Here is a 10,576-nt window from a genome sequence, read left to right as displayed (position 1 = left end):
GCGCGCGGAGAGTTAAGTCGAACGAAGTTGGTCGGCGAGCTGCCCATCGGGAATTGCATCCGCGAGCGTAATCGGCGGCTTAGCACTGTGTCAGAGATCGGGATTAACTACTGCAACAGCCCTCGAGCGACTTCGAGTGGAATTAAGATCCGCCGCCGGCTAACGAACTAAAAACTTCTGCCGCGGCCCGCGCCGCGTACTTCCTCCTGGGTACTCGTGCCGACCCGACGGGACCCGCCGGCCGTCGTCGCCAGCCGGCCAGTCACCGCGCGTTCGTTTACACCATAATATTTCATCGTCCATTCCTTTCGGACAGCCTGTCAATCCCGCCGTACGAAAATTCGCTATTAAAGCGTGAACACAGAGGCGCGACAAATCATCCATCCGATCGTAAAGAAATATTAATCTCCCCGGCGAAACAGTTTTGCGCCGTGATCAATCATCCTAAACGGTAGGGGGAGGGGTGGGGGCGTTGAAACGATCCACGGAGTCGAATACGCGAGAGCAAATTACCTAGCGAACCGTTTACGTCGACGTAGAAAAATCGGGGTCCATTTCTGTCGGCGCTGTTAGACAACGCGTTCGGACCATTTCCATGGGATTCCAGTTGAAAATTTTAGAGGTTAGGTTCTTTCTTCGTCGTAGTCTTTAACGCGTGATCTGCGGAGCGTTTTGACGAAATTTATATTATTTTAAATACTCTTCCTATACGGGGTATCCCAAAATTATGTCACTTCCGGGAAATAAGAGGTCCCTGAGGTCATTCCAAGTAACTTTTTCCTTTGCAAAAATTTTCTCCGAGGCGCCGTTAACGAGCTATTAAAGAAAACGCACTGACCAATGAGGGGCGAGCACTCGGCTGGCGCGAGGCGGCCGCGCCAATGAGCGTCACCGAGCTACGCGCGCTCGTTGACCGAGCCGCCGCGCGCCAGCCGAGCTCGCTTCTCATTGGCCAGTGTTTTTCGTTGATAACTCGTAAACGAAGCCGCGGATTGCACTTTCGCTAAGGGAAAAGTTACTTCGAATGACCTCAGGAACACCTCATTTCCCAGAAGTGACATAATTTTGGGACACCCTGTACACGTTATTTTTCTACAAACCTCGATGCGACGTATATATAAATTAAAATTAATTGTCGGAAACTACATAATGAAATAACGATACTTATACTACGGGTCGAAATAGACCCGGGCTCCGCCTTTCGAGCGTTAATCTTACACAGGTTTAGTCTCGCGACACGACGGCATCGAATGACTCAACAAATCTTCGTGGTAGGAAAAAATATTTCGGATAGAAATTGCACTTAAAAATTACATTGCACTTATAAACTTTTCAATTAGAACACACGTTATAATAAAAATGATGAAATATCTGAATAAATTCAGTTTTCCGATTCTTATAAAACAACACACGTCGATTTTAAAGCTCGGCGGACTTTCAGTGTCCAGAAAGAATCTTCATAATTTTAACAGTTTCAACGTGAAGCGATCGTTTGACCGGCGACGACAGGTTCAACGTTAATAAACTCCTACGTTCGAGAGAAAATTGATATTTGCTCGATATGCCCACGTTCATTGGATTCGGCAAACATCGCCGACAAAAAAATTCGATAGGGTAAGCATAGATATATCACCGTGGTTTCTCAATGAAGGCGAACTTTGACAGAGAAAATAAATCGTTTCACGTACAAAAAATTGACAACTCCAGCCATTATTCTTCAACTCGAATATTTACTCTTTTCGAAATATTGAATCTCCGAAGGCACGAATTTCGTTAAAAAGCGTAACGTAAAATCATACCTGTGCATATGTACCTGTCACTTAGGCTATGTATTATAGGTTATGTATTTATTATTGCGAATAAAGTACTGCGGACGTTCCGATTACTGCGCGTCAATTTCATCATCGCCCATTTTATTTTAAACATACACACACTGCTACAATTCCTAGGCTCAAGATATTCTCACTATAGCACTGTACAAATTAGGTTTTAAATCCGTTGTCGACGAAGAACGCCGCGATTCATTTCTAATTGTAAAATTCGTCGAGCGAATTTATTTTTGTTTGTTTACACCGCGGATAAATTGACAACTCGAGCATTATTCTTTAACTTGAATATTTACTTTTCGCAAAATATTCGATCTCTGAAAGCACAGATTTCGTTAAAAAAGCGTAATGTAAATGAACCGTACCATAACCTGCGGTTATGTATTTATTGCTGAAAACCAAATATTTCCGATTACTGCGAGTCAAGATCGACATAACCGATTTTCTTTTAAATATTCACACACAACTACAATTAAGAGGCAACAAGATATATTCTCACTGTAGCACTTTACAAATTAGGTATAATTGCTCCGCGATCTCAAGCGTGTTCGCGCCGGCTCGTCGAGAACTGCGCTGTATAGGTTAAGGTGCGTAGTTCGGTAACGCGCCGCAGTGACGTACACGCATACTAAAAAACTATGACAAATATTCTGTTAATAAACAATATTTAAGGATAGATGATAGCGACAGTGTACGTCGATTTCTTTATCAAAGCAACGATTACTTTATCTAAATATAATAAAACGATATAAATAGCTAAAATGAATAGCTTATAAATAATTACCAAAATATAAATGCCCTTCGAATCGGCGTTCACAGATGCCGTTACGAGCACTTCATAAGCTTCCGAATATCGAAAGTCAATAAACGAATTAAAACTGCGATTGCTCTTACTCGTGCGTCATAAATTATCAATATTAAATATATACAAAATTATGAGATTAATTTTTAGAAGACTAGACACTGTAATACATTAGATTCTACTACTTTTGTGAAACACATTGACTCTGTCCGAAATCCTCGGGCGAACGAGTTCCGCGAGGCGCGATAGCCTAACGCGTTAACGCTTCCGAACTCGTGCGAAGTGCACGGGCACGTGCGACGGAGCAGCTTTCGTCGCGTCGGCTGTGAATCCGAACGATCGGTGGTCCCGTTTCCGTCTTTTTGAGCCTGAGATCCCCGGCCAGGATCGAGGTAACCGAGGCACGCAGGCCCGAAGCAACGACGTGGCTTCCAGGAAACGAGAATAAATGCGCGGTCCCGCGGGGTGCATGCGAATGGAAAGAAGCCGGGAGGACGGCGTGACGACGGGGCACCGGGAGTGGGCGGTGGAGGGGGAAGAGGCGGCTTCTCGTCGAGGCCAATTTCCAGCCGGCTTGATGGGATAAAGGCCCGCTGTGACGTTCTCGATGTCCGCCGCCTGTCCTCCATAATAAACGCGCGGGACGGCGGCCGAAACTTTTCGCAGTCCCGAGCGAGCCCGATCGAACTTCCGGCCCGCTTTCAGCCCCCGGGATCGAGTTACCGCGGCTTTCGAAAATTCCGACCCGTTCGCCGTTTACTGAAGGAGGGGGGGGGGGGGGGGCGATAAGGATCGCTGGCACGTGACGTCAGACCGGGATCCGGTCTTCTGACGTCATTGACGGGGACGTCGACGATTCGTTGCCATGATTGCCGGACCGGACCGGCAATTTTACAATTACTATAATATTATAGTAATGTATTTTATTAGCAATATTTTTTCTTATCGACTCGGAGAGCATTTACGAACAATTGTGAGCATATTTGTTGACGGTTTACTGTGATCAGATTGTGAAGTTTCGTATAAATAAGCTAAGTAAGTAATAATAAGTAATATTAATAATAATGTTTCGACGTTTAATTATTGTAATAATTCGACGCTTGTAATTTAATCGCGTGTTTGATACTTTTAACTGAAATATTTTGATATGAAATTATTGAACTAATAAATATATTATGATATAATAAATAAATTGCTTATACCATATAAGTAATAATATAATATCTACTATATACTATAGATATATTAATATACTATATAATATGTTACTTATAATATATAAATTACTTATATAATAAATAAATATATATTAATATATTAATATATAAATAATCGCTATTAAAAAACTGTCGATGAAATAGAAAATATTAAGATATTAACAGAAAATAAATTAATTAATGTATTGTATAGCAAAGACTCCATTGTATTAGTTATTTATTATTGTTTAGTTATTAATAGGCAGCGGAACTTAATAAATAAAAACAATAATAATAATAATAATAATAACAATAATAATAATAATAAAAATTGTTTCGGTTACTTGTAAAAAAAAATAAATTAAATGAAAATGCCTCTCCACATCTAATAAATTGTAACAAGTTAAAAATAATAATTGAAACTATTCTCAAATCTTTCTAATTCCATCACAATATCGTATTTCACCAATTCATTTCTGTCATAAATGTATAAAATGCGCTGCCTAGTCATTAGTCACGAGTCGATTCTACGTGTCTGACTACAGGCAGGGCTGTGCTACTTGAGAGATCGGATGATACAAGCCGGTACAACTGGTCCGGATATATTAATATGAGTCAACGCTACTCGTTGGCGGAGCATACGCGGAATCAGCGCTGTTTACTTAGGCGCGCTACATTAACATGTAATTAGCACTGCTTGTACGACTAAGGGCGGGACTATACTACTTATTCGACAACGTACGAGGCTGTCTTAATTATCTAGCTACATATGGGACTTCTTCAGTTATTCGAGTACGTGCCAAGCTGTTTCGATTATTCGACTACATACGAGGCTGTTTTAATTAATTGGCTACAAATCAGGCTTTTAATTATTTTAATTAATCGACCAAATATGTGAGATTGTTTTAATTATTCGATTAGATATGAGGCAGTTGCAATTATTCGATCAGATATAAGGCTGTTTTAATTATGCGATTAGATGTGAGGCGGTTGCAATTATTCGATTAGATATAAGACTGTTTTAATTATGCGATTAGATATGAGGCGGTTGCAATTATTCGTTTAGATATGAGGCTGTCCACTAACAATATTTTCTTTTTGCTTGAAAGTATATTAAAAGTATATCTATTTACTTGGTAGTATATATTTTAATTCGACATAAAATATTGCCTAGATATATGTTAATTTACTTAGACATTGCTGTAATTTGGTTAATTAATTTAATACAATAAAATTCTAAAATATACGATTCTTTTTTCAAAAAGTGGTCGCACTCCCCCGGCCTTATCCTATACAGGGTGTCCAACAACAACAACACCCAGACGGGGCGATTCCCGAGATCATTTGAAGCAACTTTTTCCTTAGCGAAAATGCGATCCGCGGCTTCGTTTACGAGTTATTAACGAAAAACGCCGACCAATGAGAGGCGAGCGCTCGGCTGGCGCGAGCCAACCAGTGCGCGAGCCCCAGTTCCGCTGGTTGGCTCGGCCGCCTCGCCCGGTCGAAGCCCGGTTCCGCTGATTGGCTCGGCCGCCTCGCGCTAGGCGAGCTCGCTGAGCCAGCGAGTGGTCGAAACACAGTCCCGCTGATTGGCTCGGCCGCCTAACGGTACTTATGCTCGCCTCCCATTGGTCTGCGCTTCTCGTTAATAACTAGTGTACATAACCGCAGATTGCGTTTTCGCTAAAGAAACAGTTCCTTCAAATAACCTCAAGAATCACCCGTGTCCGAGTGTTAACATAATTATAGAACGCTCTGTACAAGGTTAGTTTAATTATTCGACCACGCGAGACTGTTTCAATTATCCGACCACATATGTAAAAGCTCGCTTATCTAACCATGCAACATGCTGCGCTCGTTCCACTTAACAATTTCTTACGCCACTTGTCTCGTTCGGAAAATCGCCGCCGTAATTCTTATCGTCCGCGAGCTAAATTTCCTTTTCCCCGGCGAGCAATTCACCGAGCAACGCCGAGAGCCGATAAAACTGCGAGAGAACAGTTCCGTCTCCGGGAACTTTGATCGCCGCAATTACGAAAGATCGTATTTCTTATCGGGGCTCGTTACAACGTAACCTCCACAGCGAGATGCCAAATTAAAATATGATATCGCCTCGAATTTCTGGCCGGCGAATTACGCGGCGATTATTGGCTCGCTCGTCGCGTTCGTGGCTCGGCTGTTGCGACGCGCGAGAAACGGAGGATTCGGGCTCGCGGCGGGCCGACTTCGGATTCGATCGCGAAAGGTAGACCAAGAATCCGCCGAATCTCGTGTGCCGGTGTCCTAAAATAGAACGATTCGGCGGACGACAGATGTCCGTTGGTTAATGAATTCGTCGGAAACGGGTCGTCAGATGGGAAATACGAATCACAGCTGTCGGGGCCGCCTCGTGTTTCGAATACAGCCAAATGACGACTGTGTCGACGTACCGCGAAGATACCCGGCGCGTCGATCGCCGCGGCATGATTTATTATCGCGATACCGCGCGCGCCGTCAATAACGGCCGGAACGTTTGTGCAGTCCGCGCCTGTCCGACGGAGCGACGTCTATGTCGGAACGGTACATAATTCGGTCGTCGATGGCTGCGTTACGCTCTCGCCGCCATTGTTCGCGCTGAATATCGTTCGTTCGATGGCTCCGTGTCTGCCGTTTACTCGACCGTTCCTTTCGTCGACAGGACTGTTTCACAGCCGCGCGCGCGGTGTTCGTTATTCCACGCGCCGTTCGAATCGCGGACGTTCGCGCGGAACAGGGACACACAGGAAATTCGAGAAATATTTTTCATCGGCGAAAGTGCATCCTTTGTCGGAAAATTGTTATACAGGGTGTCACGAAATACCGATATCGTTATTTTAAAAATTGGGAATCTTTTTGTAATGAAATTATCTATTAGAACTGTCTGGAGGTTAATTGTGGCAGAGAATTAATTTTTGTATGCTTGAAAGTTATACAGGGTGTCCCAAAGTAGCACCATTATTATCTTAAAAACTGTGAATCTTTTTGAAATGAAATTATCTATTAGAACTGTCTAGCGGCTAATTGTGGCAGAGAATTAATTTTTGTATACTTAAAAGCTATACAGGGTGTCCCAAAGTAGCACTATCATTATCTTAAAAACTGTGAATCTTTTTGAAATGAAATTATCTATTAGATCTGTCTAGCGGTTAATTGTGGCAGAGAATTAATTTTTGTATGCTTGAAAGCTATATATAGGGTGTCACAAAGTAGCACTATCATTATCTTAAAAACTATGAATCTTTTTGTAATAAAATTATCTATTGAAACTGTCTAGCAGTTAATTGTGGCAGAGAATTAATTCTTTTATGCTTGAAAGCTATACAGGGTATCCCAAAGTAGCACTATCATTATCTTAAAAACTGTGAATCTTTTTCTAATGAAATTATCTATTAGAAATGTCTAGCGGTTAATTATGGCAGAGCATTGGAAGCAACTTTTTCCTTCGCGAAAATTTTCTCCGTGGCTTCGTTCACAAGTGCGCGGCGGCCCAGCCAACGAGCGCACGGAGCCCAGTTCCGCTCATTGGCTCGGCCGTCTCGCGCCAAATGATCGGTCGCTTCTGATTGGTCACTGTTTTTCGTTGATAACTCGTAAACGAAGCCGCAGATCGCATTTTCGCTAAGGAAAAAGTTGCTTCAAATGACCTCAGGAATCCCATACTTTCGGATTGCGAGACATTTTCGGGACACCCTGTACATATTTATTAGATTAATTTATATATTTATATATATATTTATTATATTAATTTATATATTTATATATATTTATTATATTGATTTACATATTTATATATATTTATCATATTAATTTATATATTTATATATATTTATTATATTAAATTTTTGTAACTCTGTTACAAAAATTAGATTGCTGTTGTTCAGTTTCGTGCGACTCGGTTGTTATGTTTTCTATCATTTGCTTGGCGAGGTAACAGTCTTTCATGGCGTGTCTGACAAGCGCCGGTTTATACTACTTGTCGTCGCAACGACGCTATTGTTTGATAAAAAAAAAGCTGAATTCTATAACTTTTACATACATTGTTCAGAACGCCACAGACGAATGAACGGGTAAATCACACGTCGTGCGCTCGGCAAAGTATGTTATTAAAAATTCTGTGACGCAAGGCTCGTGTGCAGATGGTCCATTTAGATAGGCGTGTTCACGGCGCAGAACCGTGGAGACAGATCGTATCGCCGGGTGCACGCAGCGTGAAGCCGAATAGGATGCGGCGGATTAAAGTTGACCGCGTCTGACCTCGCGCGGTCTCGCGGCACCGGCGCGGCTTCCGCGGCGGATAATTCTTCGGGATCGCCGCGCACGACGTAATTCCGCGCGAATATAACGACCGCGGAACGGCCGCGGTATCAACGCGGAACCGACGCGGAACGGCCGCGGTATCAATGCGGAACCGCCGCGAAACTGCCGCGGAACCGTCGCGGAACGGCCGCGGTATCAATGCGGAACCGCCGCGGTATCAACGCGGAACCGACGCGGAACGGCCGCGGTATCAATGCGGAACCGCCGCGGAACCGTCGCGGAACGACCGCGGTATCAATGCGGAACCGCCGCGGTATCAACGCGGAACCGACGCGGAACGGCCGCGGTATCAAAGCGGAACCGACGCGGAACGGCCGCGGTATCAACGCGGAACCGACGCGGAACGGCTGCGGTATCAACGCGGAACGGCCGCGGAACGGCCGCGTTTCACGGATATTTAATCCGGCGGAGTCGGTGCCACAGCCTTCCCCCCTCTCCCCTCCTTCTCCCCCGCGTTACGAACAAATTACTTGGAATTCCTGGAGCAGCCGCGCGCACCGGGAATTTCAGTTTTATTATCGCCCCGCCGTTGTTTTTCCGGCCCGATGAAATTCCCGCCGGGCAAAATCCCATTAATATTCCTCATCGGGAAAACTAAACAAGGGCTTCATTCCGCATTCATTGCTTCCCGCCATTACGCGCGCGCGCGCGCGCGAGCGCTGCCGCGCGGCCTTCGAAGAATCCACGTCCCCCCGTCTCCCCCCGGCCTCCTCGTCCCCGCGGCTGTTTTTCGATGGCCGGACAAAAAAACGCCGATTTCCGTCGATTTCGTAACGCTTTGCATAAAATTTTATTCTGCAAGAAAAAAATGTTTCCCTCTCGATTCTTTTTTTCAAGATGCACTAGCACCAGAATTCTTGAAGCAGTTCTTTTTTAATTGGAATTGATAAATTTAGTAATTTATATTACATCAAAAAAGTAAGAAAATAAAATAACAGCTTTCAATTTTGGTGCTATTTTGGGACACCCCGTATAGCTTTCACGGATACAAAAATTAATGACCTCGGGAACCTCCTATTTCCGGATTGCGAGACATTTTCGGGACACCCTGTATACAAATATATAATTTGATATAATAAATATATATAAATATATAAATATATAAATATATAAATATATAAATATATAAATATATAAATATATAAATATATAAATATATAAATATATAAATATATAAATATATAAATATATAAATATATAAATATATAAATATATAAATATATAAATATATAAATATATAAATATATAAATACATAAATATATAAATACATAAATATATAAATATATAAATATATAAATACATAAATATATAAATACATAAATATATAAATACATAAATATATAAATATATAAATATATAAATACATAAATATATAAATATATAAATATATAAGTATATAAATATATAAATATAAATAATTCTTTTCCTCCAAAATTCCTAATCGGCTGCTTCTCTTCATCTCAACGAATCAAAACTAATTGAACCATTTCATTCAACCTGGAATAACAAATCGAGCAACGCGAATGCAAATCGTCGTACAAGCATAACAGCGATTCTCGTTTAAATTAACTAAACGCGTCGGGGGGAGGGGGGTGTGAAAAGAAACGGCGCAGCGATGCCGACTGCAGCAGAGTCCGCGGAATAGAAATTCAGGTGGTGGTGTTCCGTTATTGTTGCTAATTGCGCGTTAAGTTGAATGTAACGCGCGTTAAACGTGTCCATAAATTCGGGGCCCCCTTAAATTTCCGGCGGGGCTCCGCCCGCCGCCGCCGCGGCGGTCGTAATTCACGAGATGAATAATTTCATTTAATCGTCCGGGCCAGCAATAGCGGGACGGGAAACTGATTCACGGGGCTCGTCGATAGATCTACCCCCTCCACCTTCGGAGGATTGATTTCTATAGAGGTATTAAATCGGATGGAAACGGTATTTCTCCTGTGTTCCGTTAATGGAGGCGACAGGCTGCCGGAGGACCAGGTGGGGGGGGGGGGGGGAAGAAGATTACTGTCACGATCTTATCGTTCAAAATAAAAGTGAGAAAAAGTGTCCCCTCCCCCCACCGGAAGCGAGAGAGAGCAGCTGTTCTATCCGTCTTCGTTTATTAAACGGGATGCACGTTATAGACTGAAAACTTTGCCGTGACAAGGCAGACGGATTAATTTATTTAGGTATTCTTGCTGTTGCGCTGCTTGTCCGATTATGCGCTGGCCTATTCTACTTGTCGATGGATTGCAGATTTAATGGATTTGTAAGAGAAGCAGGGGTGCGAAATTCGGAACAATAAGAACTTTGCAAGAATTTGTGGACGTTTATGAGTCATTTAGAACTCACGGAAATTATTTATTACTTATTTAGTTATTTATTTACTTATTTCATTTATTTATTTATTAATATTATTTATTTACTAATTATTTAT

This window comes from Megalopta genalis, unplaced genomic scaffold (assembly GCF_051020955.1).
Source record: "Megalopta genalis isolate 19385.01 unplaced genomic scaffold, iyMegGena1_principal scaffold0037, whole genome shotgun sequence".
In the NCBI taxonomy this organism is placed as follows: Eukaryota; Metazoa; Arthropoda; class Insecta; order Hymenoptera; family Halictidae; genus Megalopta; species Megalopta genalis.
Note: the sequence above shows the minus strand (reverse complement) of the source record.